This window comes from Lagopus muta, chromosome 13, assembly GCF_023343835.1.
Source record: "Lagopus muta isolate bLagMut1 chromosome 13, bLagMut1 primary, whole genome shotgun sequence".
NCBI classification, from domain to species: domain Eukaryota; kingdom Metazoa; phylum Chordata; class Aves; order Galliformes; family Phasianidae; genus Lagopus; species Lagopus muta.
The window spans coordinates 1,891,874-1,916,009 of record NC_064445.1 but is presented as its reverse complement, the minus strand read 5'-3'; the positions used below and the strand labels follow the sequence as shown (position 1 = coordinate 1,916,009).

Here is a 24,136-nt window from a genome sequence, read left to right as displayed (position 1 = left end):
AGGGCCTGTATTACCATCCGATGGTACAACTGCAGGCTGGAAACACAGGGATGCTCAGCACCATTGGAAACTGAGGCAAGAAGGGTTTTCAGAGTCATCGGCAAGCCCTGCAGTCACAGCTGTGCTGCTAAAGCTGTTGGGTGCCCAGATGTGTGGTGGTACGTGCTGACTGGCTGCAGAGTGGGAACTCTGCATCACCCCATGGCCACAGTGCACACATCAGCCGTGCTAAACCTGCAGCTCCCAGAGGAACAGCCACCGAATTACCATCAGAAAAAGGTGAGCAGGGAAATCTCTGCAGCTTAAAAGGACAAAAGGAGAAAAGCGGCCTCCTTCCAGCCATAACCGGGTCTGCCATCCAGTGTTCAAGGCAAGAGGGAAATAAAGCTCTGATACTGACAATAAAACTCCTTTCCCAGGCTCTTAAGCTGCTCCTCTCCTGATAAGACTTTGATGCTGCAGAAGCATTACCAGGAAATTAAATAAAAGAGGACCGGTGTCCTCGTGAGCATGACTTATCTGCCCTGGCAGAGCAGCAGCAGTGGGCACAACACGCCTGTCCAGGACCCCAGCTCTGATCACCCTTCCCATGCTGGGCTGAGGGCGCAGCACTTGCTTGCCCTACAGCACGGTGGTTGCACATCACCATGGGACCTGCCTTCAGCTGCCACACACTGCCAGCACTGCTCATTTCCCCCGCAGATGCAGACAGAGGTGATGTGTGCGTTTCTCATTTCCTACTACAATAAATCTCTGCTCCCTCCGAGGACTTTCTACCTCTGCTTTTAGTGCTGACCAGCAGGACGAGGCATCAGAATAAAGCAGTGCCTGGTCTGAAGCAGGAGCTCTGCATCTGCACTTGCACTGCATGCCATCAGGATGGCACCGCATGGAAAACACGCTCTGCAGCTCAAGGAATAATTCCTACTCACCGCCACTGAGGAAAAAAACCAAAACCAAAACCAACAAAGCTCTTAAAACAGGCCGGGAGACTCAGATAGATGTTCACACCAATTTGGTTCAAGTGTTCTCTACATTAAACAAATGCTAAAGTGTTTGGCTGGCTCTGGCCCAATGCACAGAGCACGGGAGCAGTTCCCCCCCCCCCCATGCCCAGCTGTGCTGTTGCTGGCAGACCCCTCTCGTCCCAGGAGGGGGCAGAAGCATCGTGGCATGCAGCAGGGTGAGCTGGCACAGCTGCATCCCCAGCACTGGGTAGGGCAGCAAGAAAAAGGTGGGAGGGAGAGGTTCTAGCCCCTCACTAGTGGCTGGGTGGATGCACGCTGCACAGACGGAGCTCCAGGCCTGGGTGCCAGCTCTCCTCCCCCTTCCTGTGCTGCCACAAACACCCGAGAACAAACAGAGCCTTTGGATTCCCGTCCCTCCTGCTGCAGAGCTCTGCCCAGCTCCTCCATCTGCCGGGCTGCAGTTGGTGAACGGCTTGTGAGGCATGTGGGATCCTGAGTGTGTGTGGAAGAGGCAGGAAATGCCATGGAATGGGCCAAGAGCTGTTTTATGGGGAGCATATGGCAGCTCCAGCCCTGCACGCTGGTCTCCAACCCAGAAAGAGCCCACAGCACTCCTGCAGCTGGGGACCAGCAGCAGGACAGGGATGGATGGATGGGGACAGCTAAAGAAGGCAGTGACCCAGGCTTCACATCTCATTTCCACAAAGATGCTGCATGTGGCCCTGCCACATGGCCTGGAGCTTTGTTACCCCACGTGCTCTGTCTGTGATTGCACTTTTAGTGCTAGGGAGCAATTGATAAACCAGCAGAGCTCTTCACAAGGGCTCACCAGGGTCAGCATCACTGCTGGAGCCGGGTCTGTACTGGTACAGACTTGTGTCAAGCCAGGTGCCAGGTGGCAACTGTTCCAAGGGAGAAATGCTTGGGTTTTTTAGGGCAGGAACAAGCAGGTGGGAGCAGCATCCCCTGGAGCTGCCAGAGGAGCCAGCAAGGCAGCCAACGCAGCTGTAAATAAGAAAGCAGCAGACACAGCTCTGCTGCTCAGCCTGCAGCTTCATAAATGGTGCTGGCATCTGGGTGAGAGGCAGAGGGCAGGAGGGAGCTCTGCCAGGTAGGAACTGCAGGAGCTGTGAAAGCACTGAGGGTGGTGGAGAGGGGAAGGAGACGGGTGCAGAATCCTCACCCCCCCCCCCCCCAAAAGGGAGGTTTTGCCTGCTGCTGCCTGGGTGCAGAAGGGAAGTGGGAGAGGAGCCATTCCCAGAGAAACACTGGTAATTAACACAAAATACAGCGAACAGAGATGGCTGCAGGCAACCTCCTGAGAGGCACAGGTCAATAGAAAAAACAGCTTCTGCACCAGGGAGAGGCTGTGCACCAACACGAGTGCTGTGAAGTCCTTTGGAAACGTACAGAAGCATCACAGACGATGAGGAGAACTGCCCCCACAGCACCTTGCAAAGGCAAATGTCCACAAACAGCATTTTACCCCAGTAAGTGAAAGGCTGGGAGAGGAGATGCAGGAGAGGGAACAGAAAAGAGGCTATAAAGACAGGCTGACCCCGGGCAGGGAGCTAACACCACATGGGAATGAGAGAGCATCGACACAATAAGGTTTAAAACATGCCAAAAAAAAGGGCTTTGCCGCCCAGCCTGGAACTCCCCGCTCTGAGATGCTGGGGGGGCTGTAAATTCAAGTGGGTGTGAAAAGCAATTTCCAGCTACTAAAGCCCTGAGGCTCAACATCTGCTTCTGGAGCTGCTGCACTACTGCTTGCCAAAACCTGGGGGGATTTTCCAGCAGGATGAGCCAGCAGGGATGACCCCCCCTCCCCACGCCTGCCCACCAGCTGTGTACCCACCTGCACGTATCTGGCTGCTGCCCTGGGCTCCTCGAGGCGCATGTGAGCGTGGCAGGGACGTGGCCCCACGTGCACCAGTCCCAGAGCTTTCACCAGGCAGCTGTGCCCAAAGGCAGGTGCTGGCTGGTGGCACCGCAGGGCAGATGGAGCCTGCAAGGGCAAAGAACGTGCGTGTGAGATGGTGATGCGTGGGGACGAGCCGGCATCCCTGCCTTGATGCCTCCCATAGACATCAAGCCGCCTCATCTGTGTGGGTTTCCACGCTGCTGCAGACCTTGTTTTCCTATATATGCAAATTGCTTTTATCTGGGGGCTCCCAGCCTTTTCTCCTCTCATTCTCCTTACGGTTTTTGGCTATTTAAGAGATTTTGTTCTCCTCAGACACACAGAAGCACCTTGCAGAGAAGAGGATCAAAACAAAATTTTTCTGAAACACCATCAGAAGGCAGGGGAGCTGCTGCCACCGGGCTGCCAGCAAAACCCTTCCAGTATTTAAAAGGGGATTATGAACAGAAGGAGAATCAACTTTTCACAAGGGTAGATGGTGACAGGACAGGGGGAAATGTTTTTAAGCTCAAGGAGGGAAGGTTTACATTGGATGTCAGGGGAAATTCTTTGCTATGAGAGTGGCGAGGTGCTGGAACAGCTGCCCAGAGAGGCTGTGATGCCCCGTCCATCCCTGGAGGTGTTCAAGGACAAGTTGGATGGGGCCCTGGGCAGCCTGGGCTGCTGTGAAATGTGGAGGTTGGTGGCCCTGCCTGTGGCAGGGGGTTGGAGCTTCGTGATCCTTGAGGTCCCTTCCAACCCGAGCCATTTTGCAGTTCAGTGAAAGCCCACTGAGCAGATCCCATCTGGCTGTGTGGGGCTGGGCTGTCCTGGCTGGGGCTGAGATGCTGCGTTGGCCCCAGGGATGAAGGCAGCGCTGCTCTTCTCCCTGCCATCCCCACTGATACCCCAATTTCCAGGCTCCTGCCTGCAGACCAGTTGCTCAGAGGGCACCCCACACATCCCCTTTTTGCAGCATTGGTTTTTCCTCCTCCCTTTCCCCTCAGGTCTCACTCACTCACAAGTTGGTGTGGATGCACGGCGCTTGGTGCTCCGGGGGCTGTGGCGGGAGGCTCGGATGTGGCACCTCTCTTGGTGGCTCAGGCAGCAGCGTCTGCAAAGAGGGGAGATGGCCCTGTGTCACCAGCTGTGCTGCTGGCAGCCAGCCCCAAGCAGTGGTGACCAGACCTATGGGCTGCCAGCCACGTGCAGGTGCCTGAAACGTTCAAAGGGGCAACTTGGAACAAGCTTTTAAGGATGAGTTTTATTCCCTTCTAAAGATAGAAGGGAGAAGTTGGTTTCCAGCCCTGTCACTGTGACTCTGAGCGCAGCATTTTCTCCTCCCCTCCGTGATCCTCCATTGGTGGCAGTGCAGGAGCACCCCGGGGTGCTCAGAGGCATTTTTCTCTCCATGATGACTGTGGGAACACAGCAAACAGGGCTAAAAACGAACAGAAGGGGATTAAGGAGAGACAACCAATGAAACAGAATTGGCAGCACTTTTCTCCTTCGCTCCCTCAGCTGGGCAACGTGTGCTTCAGGTGAGATACAGCGCAGCTAACGCCAATTTCAACCTCGTCGACCTTCATGTTGTACAGAGTTGGCTTTCTGGAGTGGCTGCAAGCAAACAGCTCGGCCACGGTGGGGAGCAAGGCAGCCTGCCCCACGCAGGGCACCACCAGGGTATGTCAGCACCCTTTCCTCCCCCTTTTCCTCATTTTGCTCCCCCCAAAAGTGTGCTGGATGTGAGGCAAAGGAGCCGTGGAGGAGCTGGCCCAGAGAAGGATTTGCGGGAGGAGCAATTTATGACTGTGTATGAAAGTCCAGGGGGGAGTTAAATAAAAGGTGGAGAGTTATGGATCGCTTCCATTCCATTATCGAGAGGACACAATCTGTCTGAACGGGAAGATTCAGGAGGCTGTCAGCCCGTCTCTCCCGGCGTGGCAGAAAGTGGCTTGAAAATCCAATCACCCTCCTTCCTTCAGGCCCTCCCGAATCCCAGGACTTTCACTCGGGATTTACAGAGAGCAATTTGCTCAGCTGACAGCTTGCCAGGGCTTTAGGGGAGCGCTGCTTCCTTCTGGCACAGCACAGCATACAGAGGGAAGGGCTGCAGGATGAGCACCGTCCCCATCCCGTGTCACCGTGGGGCCACCTGGGGCTGGATGCAGAAGTCCCTGAGACAGGATCACCTCTCTGCCTCTGCCAGTGCTGACCCTTGAAAGGAGAATCTGCTCCTTGCAGAGCCAGCCTTGCCCTGTGCAGGGATGAACAGCAGCCACGGCTGCGTGTCCCATCCTGGAGCAGGGCTGAGGGACGGCTCCGTGAGCAATGCCAGGCTGAGGGGTGGCTGCCATCGGCCCCAACTGGCACTACAGTGACAATCACAGCACACAAGCTCACTGCCCACCCTTGCTGGGAGACCTGATGCTCGGAGGCTCGGTAAAACCCTTGAGCTGCTAGCAGATAAAGGCAACATCACCAAAAAGCACTAAAAGACGGAAGGGGTGGGGGGAGCTTTGAGCACGACACTTTCTGCCTGGGGCTGCTGGCATTTCCAGCAGAGAGGCTTACCGTAGACTCGCTTATAATCTCTTTACAACCCGCAATGAAGCCGTCCCTGGAGCAGGCTCAGTAACACGGCGTACGTCCCAGGTAGCCAGCTCTATATTTAGAGGCACAGTCACCCACGCACACCGTGTTCCACACGTGGTGTGTACAAACGTTGCACCGGAACGCAGCCTCGGGAGACGGCGTCTCTGCGTCTGTAGGCAGGAGGCACGCACAGCTCACCAGCAGCACGGCTCCTCACTCACCCATCATGGGCACACGGAGCTGCTCCTGCGGTGGCATGTGTGCCCACGGTCCCCAGGGGATGCAGGAGATGCAGGCACAGTCCCCCATGGGACACAGCTGGCCCTTGCCCAGCAGAGCCTGCTCCCCATTACACAGCATGTCTGCTCCAACAGCAGGCAGCGAGACCTAGAGACGAGTGCAGGAGTGGGAAACACAACCTTGTTTCCAAACCCACAGCAAACCTCTGGGCACTCAAAGGCCATCGCCAGCCTGCAGCACACATCCCTGACCAACGACCAGAAAGAGCCACGACTTGCAACAGGGCTGTGCCTTTCTGCCGGCCGCCACACAGCTCCATCCCCACCCACCGCTCACAGAGGACATGGCACTGTGGCTCCTGCAATGCTTGCAGCTCCGTCGTGGCGCACCGCAGCCTTCCTGCTGCACTGGGATCTGGTGATGCTCTGCGTTCCTGCAGACGCTGTAGCAATTAGCTTGATCAGCCCATGCAAATCAGTTGCTATTTGAAACCAGCCGTATTTAACCTGACACACACGGGATTTGCCTCGCCAAGTTTTCACACAGATCAATCCCCGTGGTTTCAGGTGTGAGAGGCGATGGGGACCAGGTCCCCCCCATGCACACTCCCTAGCTGTGTCAGGGGACGGCGGCTGCTGCGGGCAGCGACAATTCCTCAACGCTGCTGCTCCTGAGCGAGGTGACGTACATTCCAGAAACAAAGGGGCTCAGGCTCTGAAAAATCATCTCCTGTGGCAATGGATTATGTAATTAGATCATTCCAGTCATTTAGAGGAGGGTTTGGAGAACCGAATTTACACAATTTAGCCTCTGGTATCACCCAGTTCAGAAGGAGAGCCCCTCCGAGGCAGCCGGGTTTGAATATGCAAATCCACCATGCACAAGAACATTCATTTTGTAAAACGCAAGCCCTAAAAGCACCACCAGTTTTCATCCATTTCTGGCTGACGTTTCATTTAATAGGCGATTAATTTGCCCCAGCATCCCCAGCAGTGTTAACAACTGCCTCTTCGACCTCCCATAATGCAGCGCCAGCACCTTACCCCGGTGGGATTGAACCCAAATCCTCATTATCTGTCCGTAGCTAACGAGCTCCCTGGGGCAGGGACTGTCCCAGTGGCTGTGCCCTGGAGCAGGCTGCTGGCCCTACCAGCTGTGTCCCCAGGACTGGCACCAGGAACGGTTCGCTATGGTGTACGAGGGACGGCCAGGTTCTCCAGCACACACCAATAACCCCAAACGGATGGACGACCCCCACACTTCAACCCTTGGGCCCGATCCTTTCAAGGACCAGCACCAACAATGCCTGAATGCTCCTCACAGAGGACAGGGGCAGCTGAGCACCCAGGAGAGCCTGGCTGAAGGGAGAGGGTGCCCCAGGGGAGCCCAGCCGTGCCTCTCTCCCCTCCAAGCACTCCTCTCACCTCGTTTTTTTTTCCCCTCTTCTCTCCAATTCATCTTTTTGACATGTTCAATGATGCTCCCGCAGACTGCAAACAATAGAGACAGAGTTTCAGCCAAGGCAATTTCAGAGCTGATTCAAAGCTCAAATCACCTGGGCACGGAGCAGCCAAGGGCAGACAGCTCAGTGAGGGGGGGAGCAGCGAGGTGCCCCATTCCCACTGCACAGAGAGGAGATCAGAGCCTCCAGCCCTCCCCTGCTTGCCCCACAGTCTTCTCCAGACCCTGCTGGCACCGTTTCCCCCCGTGCAGCTCCCTGTCCCGCTGGGTGCTGCGGTGCAGCGGTGTCTCACATCTGCAGCTCTAAGTCACTGCCTGCCAGCTCTGTGCTCTGCATACCAAGCACCAGCTTTTGCTTCTCCGACCTTCCAGCCCTGAGGAGCAACCTGAGCCTTCCAGGCAGAGATTTTCATTTTCTTCCCCACAGACACTACGTGAAAGAACTGGGACGGATGGACAGACAGGTGGGGAGAGGCGGGTGACGAGCGGATTTCTGCTGAGCGAATATATCCTATCTGAACTCCTCACAACAGGCACAAACCTCACCATGACTCAGCCTGGGCACACGTGCTGCTTCCCTTCCCCACATCCCCACGGCTCAGCCGCCATCCCAGGAGCAGCAGGCAACGGCTGCAAGCTCACTGCCCACCCAGTGTGCAGGTAGAGCCGAGGTGCTGTGTGCCAAAGTGCAGCGCACGTGGAGCGGGGCTTGGAGCTGTGCAGGAGGAGCAGTGCGTGCTGACACCTTGCTTGCCTCGTGGAAGCAGCTGTCAGAGCCCGTCTCGTTCCAGCTCCCTGCCCCGGTAATGTTGCTTACTGTTTGCAGGGCTGCTTTGTGTCTATTTGGTGCTGATGAGGTTTGAGCAGTGGGAGTTTGATGCCAGAGGAAAGCAGAGCCCAGCTGGGCAGAGCAGCGGGAAGCGTGGCACCGGTGACCCCTCACGTGCCCATCTCCAGCTGGGGACCCTGCTCACACCCCCATCTCGTCCCCCAGGCAGCTCATCTCTCTCAGCAATACAGACACAGAGCTGAGCATCACTGTGAGAGCATGCCCTCAAACCCACAGCCCTTCCTGCTCCTGGGAGCGAGGTACCCGTGCTGCCTGTTTACAATACACACTGCGCTGCGGGCGCCAGTGACTGACAGCTCTGATGACGGCACATCAGCTCTGGCTGTCCCAGGAGGACCCATCAAGCTGTCACACAGCATTAGCTGCAACACAGCCCTGTATGAAGCGCTGCAACCTGCACCTCCCCGTGCCCTGGGATGTCCCCATCCCCATCACAACGTCTGCTGCCACTTGTGCCCCCGAGCCCTGCAGCATGAAGTACACAGATCTGCTTGCGGCACCGCTAATGCAATTTCACCAAGGGTGATTGAAGCAAATCCATTTTGCTGCACACCACTGGAGGCTGAGGTGGCGGTGCCTCGTAGGGGTGGTGGTGTGGCACAGCACAGCATGGCAGCTCCCCGGAGCACGATGCCCATCTGCAGCACCCGTGTAAGCACTGGGGAGCATCACAGAGCTGAGCCTCGGTCCTCATCTGCAAGCAAAACCGCTGTCTGTGATCCTCACAGCTGTCACCTTGGTGCTTTTGGTGAATGACAATTCACGCCCGCTCGCAGAAACATATCAGATGTCTTTGTATGTCCTGAGCTGTACGCAGGAGGAAATGATGAAGTGTGGCCTCGGGAGCTCACCGCCCCTCTGCCTGCCTGCTCTCATCAGTGAGGTTAAGCACTGCTGGCTGCGTGGGCACCTGCTGGGCAAAGGCCAGCACAGGGCCAGCTGCAGCCCTGTGAGGCCGTGCACAGCTCTGCCTGATCCTCCCAGTTTGACTGAGAGCACCAAAGTCACCCCCAGAGGCTCAGACCCATGGCGATGCCAGTACACAGCAGCAGCCACGGGCAAAGCAAGATATGTGCAAAGCCCCTCCTGCTTCTCACCTCACCATTAAAATCCTCCTTCTAGCCTGCAAAAAAAAAAGAAAAGGGAATCAAAACAACAAGAAAAACGGAGCGCTCTGAGCAGATGAGCCAGTTGGTCCTTAATGCATCCTGGCTGTCAGCAGTGCGTTGTCACAGGGAGATGGGAGCTGTGAATCACGTCACAGTGTGAGGACAAGGACTGGATCTGTCTTGGGGGGCTGAGAGACTCTTGAGCTGGTTGCCAAGGTGGGGAAGAGTAGGAAGGAGGTGACTCCCCAGCCCTATAGGTCCCCCCTATGGCACCCCTCTGCTGCGGTCACAGCATCCCCCACCATACAGCACAGGGACAGGAGCCTCAGGTCACAGCTGACTGCAGGGGGAACAGACTGGTGCCTGGGAGGACAGACAGCTCATCTGAATCATGTGCTATCATTCTTCCACTTGCCACAAAACCAATTATCTTCCTTGCAATTAAAAAGGAGGAGAAACAGAACTCTCCAACTTGGAGCATCTGCAAATCCTGGAGCCTACGGGTCCTGCTGCCCAGTAACCCACAGAATGGCTTGGCTTTGTACAACATGACACGGGGTCAGGGAGTACCTGAGGCCATGAGTGTGAGAGGTCAAGGTCTGGGGGCAGAGGACACAACATGACTGGCAGAGATGCTCCCACATCTCCTCAGAGCTGCACCCGGGGCCATCTCTTACTCCCTGTACTGGACTGGGAGATGGATCAGATCCTTCACATCCATTAGCAGGGCTGTGCAATCAAGCTGTGCATGGATAGCAAGACACCAAGCCCACGGTGTCACTCAGTGCCTCCTTGGGAAGCAGCCTGTGCTGGAACTCCAGTAGCAAAGCGCATTTTCCTTAACAGCAAAGCCAGCAGAAACACCTGAGCCACAAAAGGCATTTCCACCAGCAACCCCTGTAAGCAACAGTCAGGTGAAGGAGCAAGTAATGAAGTGCTGCCATCCCAAATGGATCTCTGAGACAGACCGGATGCCAGCACAACGCCTCCTAACCACGCGTCCCAACATCGCTTTATTGGTTTTGTAAAGCCCACACACAGTGCATCGCGTTCGCCAGCATCCCTGCTGACACCTCATTTGCAAGAATATTGCTGGGGGCAGGTAAACACAGCCGAGTTATTAGAGTCAGCATTATCTGAGACGGCCTCAGGTAGCAAGAGAAGGCACTGCCACAAAGATAACATCCCCAAAAGGCTGAGAGGAGGAGAACACCGGCATCCTCCTCTGACAAGAGCATGGCACTGGAGCTGGCACCAAAGCATGCAGCTCCTGCCCCTGCACTGAGAGACCTTCTCCTCCCTGCCTGCATGGAGCACAGGCTGAAGGAGCATCGCCAGACAGACTTATCTTCAAAGTGCCCAAGCAACCAGAGCCTGAGCGCCAGAGCATTCTGCAGGGAGAAGCAGCAAAGTGGCAGGAGAGGAACTGCTGGGTCATTAGAAGTACGTCCTGCTAATGGGAAAGGGAATTGAGTGCTTCCCAGGGAGCTTGGTGCTGGGATCTGGACTTAGCGGTGTCGTTCCGTGGGGATTGCAAAGACAATGCCAACTCCAGGGGGATTAAATCTGGAGAGAATATCAGGGAGCGAGGAGAGGCCAGCACCATAGGGAGAACTGCTCACAGCACTACCTGCCAGGGTTTGGGAAGATAAACGATGTGAGATTTCACAGAGATAAAGCAAGACTTAAGGCATGCAGGGAGATAGACAGTGTGCAAACACACGCAGCCTCTGCTCCCTGGGGGTGGTTGTGCAGGAGCAAGGTTGGAGGTTGGAACAGGTTAACAAATGGGTGCTGAGTTGCACAGCAAAGGCATTCTGTGAGCATTCTGCGTCCTGTGCAGGGCAGCAGGACAAACTGCTCCCACTGGCAAAAGGACAGGGGAAAGGCACAGCTCTGGAGCCCTCAGCTCCTGCTTAGCAGTCAGGTCACCCAGTGCCAGCCTGCACAAGGACACGATGTTGTTCTCTTACAGTCCCCAAGCACAGTGGCTTTGCTGCCTGTCCCCTGCCCACAGGCATCCCAGGACCTGCTGGAAGCATGCGTGGGCTTCACAGGAGCAAGCAGCAGAAATAACTCGGAGCCAGAACAAGCTGCAAGTCCCTGCGTTTAATAGGCAGAAACAGCTCATGAGCCTACAGAGAGCTGGCTGCCCATCAGCCCTCTGCCCATGGTCTGGGTACCCCCAGGTACTGCCAGGACCCACACTTGCTGCTGTTCTCCTGGAAACGTGGCCATGTGAGAGCTGGGGATGTGTGATGCTGCAGTTGGCATGCGGGCACATGGAGTGGCCATCATCTGACACTGACCCCAAGCACCAGGGAAGTCCCCCACAGAGCGGAAACAGAGGCACAGGTGAGGAAAGGCTGGGTGCAGAAGCCCACGTCCTCCGCTCATTCAGGATGGAAACGCTGTGCAGAAGCAGAGTGCTAAAGGCTGCCTTGTGCCCCCCTACCTCAGTGCTGGCGTTCCCTGAGGCAGCAGGCAGCCACCCCTTCAGGGACCACCTCCTAACCTGGCCTCAAAGACAGAATGAGCCCCTCCAAAGTGATGGGATGATAAGTACCTCTTCAGAAAGGGAGCAATTACAACATAACACAGCTTATGCAAATACCTTGGTTACCAAAACGATGCTCCCTGAATACTGAGTAGGAAAGGAAAGAGCCACGATGAAGGAAAATTTGTTTAGCTATGAACTGCATGATGTGCCTTCAAAGAACGGGGATGGGAGACGGGCCCTCCTTGGGCAGCAGGGCTTTAAGAGGACATCCCAACACACCTGGTGTGACAACAGGGAGAGTGCTTGGCATTTCATTTTCCTCCCAGAGTACCTCAGGGAAGTAAGCATTGCTCCTGTTTGAAAACAGGGGAAACGGAGGCACAGCAGGACAAATGGTCGTCCAGGAGACCCAGTGGTGCAGAGATGGAGAAGTGCTGCTTCCTGAGTGCCCAGACCAGAGCTCAAACCCCGCACCGTACTGCTGCCTACCTGCACAAACCATTCCTGAACCGGTGACTGTTGATGACCCAACACGAGAGGATGGAGACGCCGGGGCCAACTGTGTTTGCAGAGGAGGTTCCAAGAGATGTAAGACCAAGGAGCCGGGCAAAACTTCAAGGGCTTTTGCAGATCAGTGGGCACAGTGGAAGCCAATGGAGGCCAGGCAGTGCTGGGGTTCTTCCCAGAAACCCACCAAGCAACAGCTCAGCTTCTCACTGCCTGCACGGATCTGTCAGACCCCATCAGCTGCTCTGCCAGCACACCTGTCCTCATCCTGCCTGCAGGGAGTCACCACATCCCACTGATGTTGCACGGGGAGAAGGGGCAGCTGGCAATGCAAGGCACGCCAGCAGAGCCAGCTGCTCACTACTCATTCCTACCCCCATCAAGCAGAGATGCCGTAAGTCAGCAGGAATGCTCTTCACATCATCCCCACGCTGCCGCTGTACGCTCTGACGCCGGGCAGATTTATGGGCGCTGCTGAGCCGGACCGGCAGCCCAGCATCACGTCCTGCAGCACATGGCGGATGGCAGGAGGCAGCAATTTCCACAAGCAAACGCCTCTGAGGGCAGCGCTGGCAGCCCCTTCCCATGGGAAGCACAGCCCCTTTGTGAGCATCGCAGCCGCGGCACCTGCAGCCCAGTCCCACCTGCCAGGCCTGGCCCCAGCCGAGCCCTGCTCCCAGCCATGGCCACCTCACAGCAGCCCCTCTTCCTCGCACCCCCCACCCTGCCCTGTCCTCAGCTCACACCAACTCACGAGAGACGGAGAGAGAAATTTGCAGACAAGGTGCAAAAAGCGAGATGCTTCCTGCTAGGCAGAAACAAAGAGCGCAAGCACTTACAGGTCTCCCGTGGCACCAGCAATCCCATCTGTTACTGATACAACTCCTGCTCCCCCTAACTGCCACGGAGGACTTCTCTCAATTACCTCTAACACGCTTATCTCTGTCTTTCCAAAATCAGGCACGCTCTACAGCTGCAGCAAAGCCCTTCCCAGCCGCCAGCTTCCAGACACCATGGAGGGATTTGGGGATTTTTTTCCTGCCAGCCCACTTAGAGACATCCATCACTGATGCAACAAGGAGCTGCTAGACGCTGCACTGTCCCTGGCTGCAGCACGGTGCTGGGACCTCTGTTTGCCCCCTCGGACAAACCTGAGGCTGGAGAACTGCATTCGCAGCGCAAGCGATGGATGCAGGAGGTCTCAGCTCCACCACACCAGCTGCCCTTCCTGTTCCTTTTAATAACTCCACTTAATATTAACGTGCCGTTACCCGGAGTCCTTTTAGATCAGCAGCCTTGGAGTTGCTTGGAAACTGCTGGCTGCAATGCCTGCAAGGCTCTGCTGAGAGGGCTCACAGCCAGCCTGCGTCCCGGGAACCTGGCGGAACAATGCCTGTACTCTGCTGACAGCACTGAAGAACAGGGACAGAGAGGGGGGAGCGGCTGCAGGGTGGCCCTGTCGCACCCTGGGGCTGCAGCCGTCCCAGTGAGCACAGAGCAGCTGCAGACGGGGATGTAGAGACCCAAGGTCTCAAGGCTGCATCTGAAAGCACACCCAGAGGCAGGGGAAAGGCGAGGTGGTGGCGCAGGGCGCGAGCAAAACCTGCTTGGCCTCGTCAGATTTGTTTGACCAAATCTGGAAGCTGAATTCAATCACGAGAAGAGAAGGGTTTTGCTGTACGTGCAAGTCTCAGCATGGCCTTAATGGTGAAGTCACCGACACCTCCGTAATACCCTATGAATAATTAGGTATCTCATCCAATTTACGGCTTACCATAAAACGCTGCCACGTTTTGGGAGGCAGCACTTTTTTAATGCTGTAGCAATGACAAAAAGCGTGTTTTATTGCAGGAATGGCAGCGTAAGTATATTTATCCGTTGGCTAAGATTCTCCGGTGCACTTCCCTCTCTAATAGCCGTACAAACATATATACATCCCAGATTTATTCCGTAGGATTTTCGATGCTTTGCTTTTTAATTTACATAATATGTGAAATTTGCTGTTTCAAATGGTGAGAGCAACGAGCCACCAACACACTCGCATGCATCGAGAGCTCCCCCGTCTCACACTGCTCCCGTTTCCCAGTGGTGCCAGCACTCTGGGGTTCCCACAGCCACCTGTGGGCTTTGAGCTCTGTGGCACCGGTGTGGCTGAAGAGAGACAGACAGCAGGAAGGAATGGCTCTCCACGCAGCCCTCTGCATCCTCCCTGTGGCTGCAGGTCTGCCCACAGCCCGACTGCGTGCCCTTGTACGCGGGTGGAAGCTGGGCTCGTCTTGGCTGCCTCTGGCAAAGCAGTGCGATGAAAACGCTGCCCAGGTGTTGGGATGCAGGGCAGCACACAAACAGCTCAGGGCAGGAATCCCAAAGGGACAGAAATGTGAGCAGAGCACTGTCAGTGCTGGTGAAATGCGCCTCAGATGCCATCCTGCCCGGCACCTTCCTCCAGTACCCTGCGAAACACTGCCTTCTTTTTTATGGTTGTGGGTTTTTTTTTTTGTTTTTTGTTTTTTTTTAATTATATTGTGGAATTAGAAGTCTGATTGATATGAATATGTAACAACACGGCTTTATTAATAGCAGCTGCATTATCAGTTAGCTCCCTGCTATTGGCAGGAGATCTGGGACAATCTGTGGCTTGAAAACTAAGGAGAAATGCAACCCACAAAGGCAGCAGCGGCGAGATAATTTCATTCCTTTTCAGGGTGAGCTGGGCAGGACATCACAAGCACGATGCTCACCGATGCATTGCAATGGCTCTCCCTGCCCAGCTGCAGGAGCGGGCGCTGAGCTGCTCCACGCAGTGGGGTTGGCAGACCCGGTGCAGGCAGGAGATGCCCTTCGTGCCAGGGAGCCCCGCAGCCAGCTGCAACCTTTGCAAATGGAGGTCAGGCGGTGCGGAGCGGCGCACAAATCTCACTGACACGGCTAATAAACTCCCATCGCAGTTTGCTTTCCTTACGACCCCCTCCACCAGCCTGGAGGCTTAAATGAAAACAAGATTACAAAGGAGATTGGATTGGACATATTTCTGGTGTGCTATTTTAGCTGTAAATTATGCCAGCTTCATAAAACCCCAACTGTTCTTTCCCAAGATCCCTGCATAGATTGGCTTGCTGCGATCAGGCGGACCGGGCGCTCGCTGCGGGCAGACGTCTGGAAAAATGCTGAAGGGGTCCAAGCACGACCAAGATGCTGTAGCACTGCACATCCATATGTATCTACACACACACACAGCCATGGCAGCACCCGAGAACTTGCCTTGGATGCTGATTAGCTAACTAATGGCACGCACATGCAGGGATTGCTATACGCAAGCCTTCGCTGATCCGACTCTACAGACCTCCTGTGACATCTGCACTAACACTCAGCCCAGTCTCTGCCCCCAGGAGAGCTCAGTATTGGGCAGCACTGTGCTCTGTTGGGCTGGACGTGAGGTGTGGGGCCCTGAATACACAGCAGGGTGAGCCTGGCTTGCTGTGGGCAGCCCAGGAGCAGGCTCTGCAGCACCAAAGGCAAAAACAGCCACAGCGTGAAGTTCGCTACAGCAAAACTGGCAAGAGCTTTTGCAATTCCTCTCACGAGCAGCACTGCACCTTGGCTGTGCTCCACAACCCTGGAGGACAGCAGTGCTGCCCAAGCACACGGTGCTGCTTTGGAGTGAACCAAGCAGCACTGCCCAGAGCTAAAAGGACAGCAGTCCACCCCAGCCCATGGCTCCAGCCCCCGGACCCTATTCTACCAGCACCAGCCTCCCCCAGGGTGCTGCAGCCACCAGGATGAGTTCCGAAACCTTGGTACAGCTGCTGGGCCACTGTGAAGCAGGGCTGTCTGGTGCAGCTGTGGGGATGCACACAAGGCAAGGAGCACAACAAACACCTCCTATTCCCTGCTCCCTCCCAACCCCAAGATTGGCTGCAGACAACCCAGCTCCGTGCCTCCTGCTCCTTCCCCTCTGTAGCACAGTCAGGGCTGCCCCCCTGCTGCCACAGCCCCGTGCTGGCAGCTAGGCAACCAGGACCCAGAGCTGAGTATCACCACTCGGCAGCTGTGAGCATCCTGCCACCTCCCAGGGACAACAGCCACACTGGGGATGCTGCTGGCAAAGCCCACGCAGCCTGGAGGAGCCCTGCTCACCCAGTTCCCATTACCTGGAGGAAGGAGCACCAGCACACTGTGCCTTTCCCAGCAGCATGTCTGTAATCCTTCAGTGGCTCCACCTGCTCGGAGCCCAGCTGGGTCCCACCGTGCTTTCCTCACATAGCAGCATGCAGCCCCACTGCCAGCCCTAGGAGTGGCACAAACCAAAACCCTTTCTGGAACATCAGGCACACCCTGTTTCGGCCATCCTCCTCTCATCGGCCCTTCCAGGTATCGCTACAGCCTCAGCCTTGTACATCTACAGCAGCTTCCTCACCTGAAGAACCCCTCCCAGAGTCGCAACCTTTTGGGAGACCACGCAATTCATGGGAAGGCCCCCGTGCAGCTTTTGCTAAGAAGGACACAGCATCCTGCCCAGGCACTGCATGCTGGCAGCACGGCTAACGGAGGGATACAAAGGGGTTTGTGCCTCGCCGTGCTCTCCAGCAGGGATCTGCATCCCCATCATGTGGGCACACACGCGACCTGCCCCATGATGAGCAGTCTCTGCACGGTACACTCCGTACCATTCACCACTGGGACTTGGCAGAGGGCTTGTCTGCACGTGTACATATCTATCAATACAAAACCAGGCTTCCCAGGCAATCAATAATGCTATTTAAGAGATAAATCTCAGTATCGACTGACTGCTGAGGCCAGCTCCTGATTAATTTAAAAGAGAGGCAGGGAGAACGATGAGGAGCTCAGAAGTGTTCCCAGCACCACTGAGCAACCATTCTGTGTGCTGAGCTGATGCCTTGGAGCTGGGGCTGTGCAAGATGTGGGGTTGCCCCAGTCCCCTTGTTACCACCACCAGAGCTGTCACAGTGCTGCTGCCTGCCCAGCCCCAGAGCTGTGCTGTATGGGGGTGGACAAGACCACATCCTGGTGGGCCCATACTTCTGTCCCTTACTTTTGAGGCTGGAAGAACCCTGCAGCACAGACACTGTGGATGGGTGATGCCTCAGCCCCCGCAGGCAGAGTGCTGGGAGCATGCAGCACAGCTTCAGCCATTTCAGTGAGTGAGAGGGACCATTACTGCAGCTCAGCTGCCCTCCTCCTACTGCGAGCTCTGAGACATCACCGGCACGAGGGTCCTTTTTGGTGCCAGCTCTCCCCATGCTATTGCTGGCTGCTGCACCCCAGGAAGCAGGGCTCTGCTCCTGTGGGATCTGTGCCCTGCTCCGAGCAGCCTGGGGGCTCTGCAAGGCAGCTGCCTTCCTTGTCCTTACATAAATGCTTTCTCATTTCTGGAACGTGGTGCCTGTGTGTTGGTGCTGCCCTGATGGATGGCACTCAGCTCACAGGGATGAACTGAGACTGCAAGGGAAGGACCACCAGTAATGGGCTCTACAAGCATGGGGCAGAGCTGAGGGCCAGCAGCTTTGTCCTTCAGTGCCAGGGAGCAGCTGCTGAGCAGGCAGTGGAAGCATCCTCCAGGTGGCATGGGGCTGTGATTTGAGGCAGGATCTGATCTCTGCAGAGCCATGAACAAGTCCCAGAGCCCAGCTCGCTGCTCCCCAGCACACAGGTCAGCCAGCGTGGTCGCAGGAGACAAAGCAACACGCTGAAATGTGTGTGCAAACAGTGCCTTATCTCCAGCTTGCTTTCTGCTCTGGGAGTCCCATGGTAGACAGGACCTGATGTTAGGAGCTGATGTTTCAAAGTGAGGTCTGGCTTATCTCAGCTTACAGAGGTGAGCTCCAGAGCTCACTGAGAGCACTGTGCCTCTCTCCTGCCTTGGGAACCTTGAGGCCAATGGGTCCCTGTCTGGGCAACCTCCCATCTTGAGCCTTATTGCTAGCAAACAGTCTGAGCCTGATCTGCACCCCAGGAGGTCCTCCCACAGCCACCAGCATACAAAGCAGCTGTGGCTTTGCACCTGTACCAAAGGCCTTTCCTTCTCAAATGATCCCAATCCCCCTCACAGGCAGCTAGCCGCTTGCTCAGCTCCGAGTTGCAGCTGCAGGCGGAGCTCCAGCAAGGCAGAGCCAGCTGCTGGCAGCCAGCAGCACCTGCCCATGGCACAGGGCAGCTCAGCCTTTCTGACACCCTCAGACAGCCCAGGAGCCACAGTCAACTCCGTGCCCTTATGCTGGAGCACTGCAGCCAGCAGCACCCCACACCAGCAGGCTTTGCAGTGGCTGCACTCCAGGCTGCTGCTGTGCTAACCAAGCGCGCATCCAACGCATTTCCCTGCCAGCCACTCAAACAGCCCAGCTACCTGAGATAGATCTATGCTAGGGCACCCCAGGTGGTGGCAAACACCCAAACCTCGGTGCTGGGGTAGTGGGATTTGCTTCCTCCCTGGGCTTCTCAACCAAGGAGCCCCGCTGCCTGCCGAGTGCTGCTCCATGCCCATCGCCAAAACCACCCAAACTCTTTGACGAGGGATGTGAGCCCCAGCAAGCAGTGAGTGCATGAGGCTGGAGCTCAGCTACACATCGATGCTCAGAGGGCATGAAGCACAGCAGGGCTCGCAGACCCAGATGGGGGCTATTCCTGCTTTCCTCTTCAAAAAAGAAAAAAAAAAATTGAAAATAAATCACGTTTTCTTTCCTTTCTTAACACACAATTTTCGGTTGCTGCTCAGGCGCAGTGTGGAACTCCTTGCCGCAGGATGGCAGCTCAGCGTCCCTTGGGCCTGATCCAGAGCTGCTCTTGGCCCCCGGGCAGCCCTGTGCCCAGTGAGGCTCTCAAACACAACAAACTGCATCTCAGCTCATGTTGGTCAGAGCCGGTTTGTCTCCCCTCACCTCTTCCCTTGTAGAGATGGAGGAACTGAGGCACATTGCAGTGAAAGGCGAGCCAGGGCTATCTGCTTGTTGTATGAAAGGAGAAGGATACAAGTATTTTCACGTTGCTCTCACCCCGCAGATCTCCTAAGGAGGAAACCACATCTCTCCACCAGACCCACTGCCAGCAAGGAGGAAAAGTCAGCCCATCCCAATTGTCCTACAGCAGGGAAACAGGCAAAGAACACCAACAAGCCCAAGCCAGAAGCAAAGCAGTTTCATCTCTGTTCTTTCAGCTCAGCTGGGTGCAATCCACATCAATAAACGCCACAACACTGGGAGAACACGAAGGGCATCACTGCCTGGGAGCGTGCCAAGGTGACCCAGCAGCAACGGCACAGCTCCTGCGTGGGGAAAACGGGGCTGGGGGAAGCAGCACGGATCCCATTCAGCCCCTCCAGAGCCCTAAGAGCAGATTCCTCCTCCTGTGCCTCTGGGCTGGGCGGTACCACCTGCAGATGCACCATCCATAAGCTACAACCGCAGCAGGATGGATGGAAAGGATGCGCCCTAGGCTGCATCCTCCGGTACCCGCACAACATCACGTCTACCACCGCCCCACGGGGCGAAGCAGGGTCTTGCTTCAGCGCCTTCGGAGCACCCAAACCCGGGGGGAGCACGGGAACCCCGCAGCAAGGCAGGAGGAGGCAAACCTCCCGCATAACCTTGGCGCGGGCAGCGAGCAGAGCACCGCTCGGAGAGCGGAAAGAACTCCTGCAAACTGCTTGAGACGGCAGCGGGAAGCGCACATCTCCATCCCCCGGCCCCTCGGTCCCCTCTTCCGGGCGCACAGCGCTCACCTCGGCTCCGGCTCCGCTCCCTCCGTCGCTGCCGCTGGTTCAGGCGGGCGGCGCGGCGGGCGGGCACGGCCGGGCTCCTGCGGGCCGCCGCCCCCATGGCTCTGCCGCCGCCACAGCGCCCGCACCGCACCGCACCGCGCCCAGCACCGCGCCCCGCTCAGCGCGCAGCCGGTGCCCGCCGCCCCCGCCCCGCCATGCCGCCGGGCTGCCCGCTCTCTCCCGGCCGGCGGCGGCGGGCGGCTGCGGCACCGGGCGCTGTGCGCGGCTCTGCGGGGCTGAGAGCGGCTGTGGATACGCGGGGCGGGGCCCGGGGAGAGAGGGAGGAGGGGGCGGGGGGCGGCGGGAGGACCCCGCGCTGCCCCGTCGGGACGAGGGCGCGATCGGCTGCGGCGCGCGCGGTGCGCGTCCCCGGGTGCCCATCCCGTCGGAGGTCCCCCGCCCGGTGCTCTGTCACCGCGGGAGCGCTCCTCTCCGCCGCCCTTTCCGAGCTGGAGCATCTCCCCGCTGCCCACCCGCCCCCTGAGCCCCCGATGCTGGGCTTCGAGGCCATCTCCGTGCCCCCCCGCAGCTCTGTGTCGCCCCCCAGCACCCAGTCCCTCTTGCCATCCGCTCGCTCGACACCATGGGAACCTTCTGCAGTTCCCCGTCAGCTTCGTTTTGAGCACCTTTAGAACTTCCGTGCGACGTGCCACGTTTGCACCTCTTGCTCTTCACCCTCCTCTCCAAACGCGCTGTGCTTCCTGCGCTCCCATCCATAGGTAACTCCATGGTAACCTCCTCCATTTAAAAAATAAAACAAACCAACAACAAATCACAAAAGCTCTTAAGGAAACCGTTATCTAGGCACAGGAGGAGGCTTGTGCGTGTTTCTCATTAAAATACAGGGAGATGAGGGCTGGGGGGTGAAGGTACCGTGGCTTTGGGGAATTCAGGTACGCAATTAACTGGAGGGAACACAAGCAGGTTTGCACACCGTGAATCCCTCCTCTGAGAAGCCGTCTCCCATCCCATCCTTACTCCTCGTGTTGGTCAGGGCTCCAACAACTCCCAGAAGAAATCAGACCTGCCTGCAGCTTCCCGGCTCCGACCTCTTACCAAAACCACCAGCACTTCTGCCTTCACTGCGCTCCCCGTCCCGCCAGCAGCTCTGTGCCCTGAGCCCTTACAGAAATCCCACCCAACCCTTGGCCACGCGGTGCTCCCCATTTCATCAGCTCTCCCCCAGACTTCCCTGCAGCCACAGAATCGCCAGCAGAGCAGCACCCAGAGAACATTGAGATTGCATTCCCACCAGGTGCTTCCTTTCTCTCCATCTCCCACCTGACAACACGCCCGTGCTGGGGGTCTGCGTGCCCCCTCCTGCTGCCTCCCTGGGCACAGCATACCTCGGGAAGGCTCTCTGCTCCCCCCCATCTCAGCATCTCCTGCACTATTTTTAAAGCCGTGGCAATTTTGGTCTCCTTACAGATACAACCGTGTCAAAATAACTTGTAAAAATATATATATTTTCGAGATGAAGATTGAAGGGAAGATCTAGCAAAGCTGGTAAGGTTTGCTAGCTTTTAATATCAAAGTTTGCTCCATAAATACACGTTCATCCCTCTGCCTCGCCTGCGTGCACAGATATCCCTCCCATTGCAGAGCATTGGGACGTGCAGCCACCTGCTCACACACACCTTTCAGCTTCAGCTCCTGCTGTAAAGCTGTTAGAAGCACGAGCTCAGAGAGGGGGACTCGGCCCTCCTGCAAAGAGCTGGGAAACGTCCCCTGGTGCACGGGATCAGTGCTCCAGCAGCACGTGTGGTGGCTGGGATGAGGATGGGAGGTGCACACCTGGGCTTCCTCCCTCCTACAAGAGGAGCAGAGCAGAGCCCCCTCCTACTCCAGCTCTCCAGATGGCTCCGAGCCAGAGCGAGTAGGAGAAATCACGACTACCCGATGGCTGCTTGGCAGTTGTCGTGAAACAACCCAGCAGTTGTCAAGCCGGATCGCTGTCGCCTGCTGGGAGCCACGCTGCCACGATGTGGCAGGACTTAGGGCCGCCCCATCCCCGGCTGCTCCGTACGGAGCCCCAGCTCCTCACCAGGGCTGACCGAAACCACTGGGCTGGGTTTGGGGAGCAGAGCTCAGCCCCCAGCACTGAGAGAGAGCTCGGTTGCAGCGGCGCTGGGCTGAGGGCACAGCATCCCTCCTGCCAGGCACCGTGGGAAGGCTGTTGTGGAATAAACATCCCATTAAGCCCAGGAAAAATAAAATTAGCTCGCTGAGCCCAGTGGGATGGGAAGCAAACAGCTCCATCGGCACTCGAGAGCGAGCATTTATGTAAGCAACGGGCTCAGCAGCTGTGGGAGCAGCAGCACGAAGGAGCTGGGCAGGGAGCAGGCGGACACCAGCACCTTTCCCAGGCAGTTGTCACCTGCAGAGCACAGCGGTGCCCACGGGTGTCGCAGGGGACCTTTGGTGATGCTCCTCCTTGCGGGATGCAGAACGGAGCAGCGAGCCCAAGGGGCACAGCACAAGGCAAGGAGGCTTCTCCCTGTGCTTCCTTCTGTGCCAGGGGTGCTCGTGTGCAGTGAAGGTGAGAGGGTGGTGGGGTTTTGGGGACCTGGGTTGGACTGCAGGGACTCGTGAGGGCAGCACCATGAGCACAGGGTGCCTGGAGGTGGTGTGTGCCCTGCTTGCAGTGCTGGGGTCCTGGGAGGAAGCAGAACAGCCACTGGGCTCCTTTCTGCTGCCTCTCCCCCACTGCCCTCTGCCTGCCTAAAGCCCATCTCCTACAGCATCTGCTTCAGCCTCCTCAGTCCCCAAAGGCCTCAATTAAACATGTAATTAGGAATGCGTTGCAGTAACAGCAAAACCACCCTTCAAACTGGAAAAAGAGCATTCTTCACACGGCAAGATTTGTGCAAGCCTGCAGGAGCTCGCTGGAGGCAGAGCCCCATGTTTCTGGTGCAGACAGACTGGGGCAGCTCTGGGTTCACACCGCACACTCCCACAAGCACAGGATGCTCTGTGCTGGGAATAATGGGCTACAGTGGGGAGCAGAATGCCAGCAGCTTGCAGGTACCAAGGAAGCCCGTTCAATCTGTTATGGATCTGCCTCTCAGCCCTGAGAAGTGTCATCCTCCAGTAGAGCTTCTCCAGGAGGGAGCACTCAGGATCTCTTACCCTGCGCCATTAAGGAGTCATTAAACTCACACAGCAGATCTTCCCATTGTGGAGAGCAGGCAAAGAGCTTTCTCCCTTGCACCCAGTTGTTGGCTAACAAGGAACCTGATAACAAGGAACCTGATTCCACCCCTGAGGATCTCAGGTCCATCCTGGGCTCCAGTTTCACCCCACAGCTGGGAGCACAAGCAGGCACCAGGAGCACAGCCCCGCAGGGATGCAGCACCCAGGGACCACACCGCCCTGTGGATGCCATCCCAGCAGCAGAGCGAGCGGGATGGCAGCAGGGTGATGGATGGCAGCTGTCTGTGTGGCTGCAGCACAATTACAGAGCGGAGCAGTGCCGGAGCCGGCCGGGGAGATGGCAGCACTCCAGCTCTGCGGCTCCTTCCTTACCTGGCTAAATTGGTCCATCTGCACAGAGCAGCCTGGCTGCCAGACAGCTCAGCCCCCTCTGAAAGCCGGAGGCATCAATGCCTTTGCTAATTGGACCTGTTGCCGTGGCTGTTTTTCGCTTTGTTTTCCTTCCAGGCAGCGGTCGGGGCGTGCTGAGGGTATCAGAGCCCTGCCAGGGGGCTCCCACCTGTGCCAGGAGGGCAGGACCTGAAACCAGCTGGAGGAGGCGAATACCTCTGCCCGTCCCTTCCCCGTGTGTAGCTGTGGGAGGGGAGCGGGACTCATCCCTTGGCACAGAGGTAGGCAGCACCCGTCCCCTCCGTGCCACGATGGGGCCGTCACCGCCGACGGACTGCAGCCATTCAAGGAGGGCTCGGAGCAGCTGCGGCCGCCTTATTGCATCTGTATCAACGCGAGCAGCCCCAGCACGCAGCTCCCCGCGGAGCGGTGCCCACACATCCCCACCCTCCTTCCTCCCCTGCCCCCCCTCCCCAGCTGGCAGCGGAGCGCCGGGTCCGGAGGAGCGAATAAACAGAGATTTGACCGAGCAGAGGAGATGGAGGCATTCGCGAGAGCGCATCTGACAGCTCGGGGCGAGCGGAGAGCTGGCGCTGGAGGAGCGATGGTAATTACAGCCTGTTTGCGCTCACTCCCTCATTTAGCAGCAGAGCTTTCCATCCTCGCACGCAGCCCGGCTCCCGCGA

At 57.1% G+C, this 24,136-nt stretch overlaps 1 protein-coding gene across 3 annotated transcripts in view; it reads right to left on the bottom strand.

The window, feature by feature from the left end:
• FRMPD3 (FERM and PDZ domain containing 3) overlaps positions 1-24,136 on the bottom strand; it is a 47,596-nt gene that overhangs the window by 19,429 nt on the left and 4,031 nt on the right. Inside the window, exons 1-3 of one of the 3 annotated variants that reach the window (XM_048959725.1) lie at positions 19,869-19,963; positions 3,890-3,985; positions 2,827-2,976 (exon numbers count right to left, since the gene is read on the bottom strand). The gene's annotated coding sequence lies outside the window, so the exon portion shown is untranslated. Of the gene's footprint in view, positions 1-2,826; positions 2,977-3,889; positions 3,986-19,868; positions 19,964-24,136 lie in introns of those variants that run through there. The other 2 variants (XM_048959723.1, XM_048959724.1) reach the window with 2 other exon arrangements.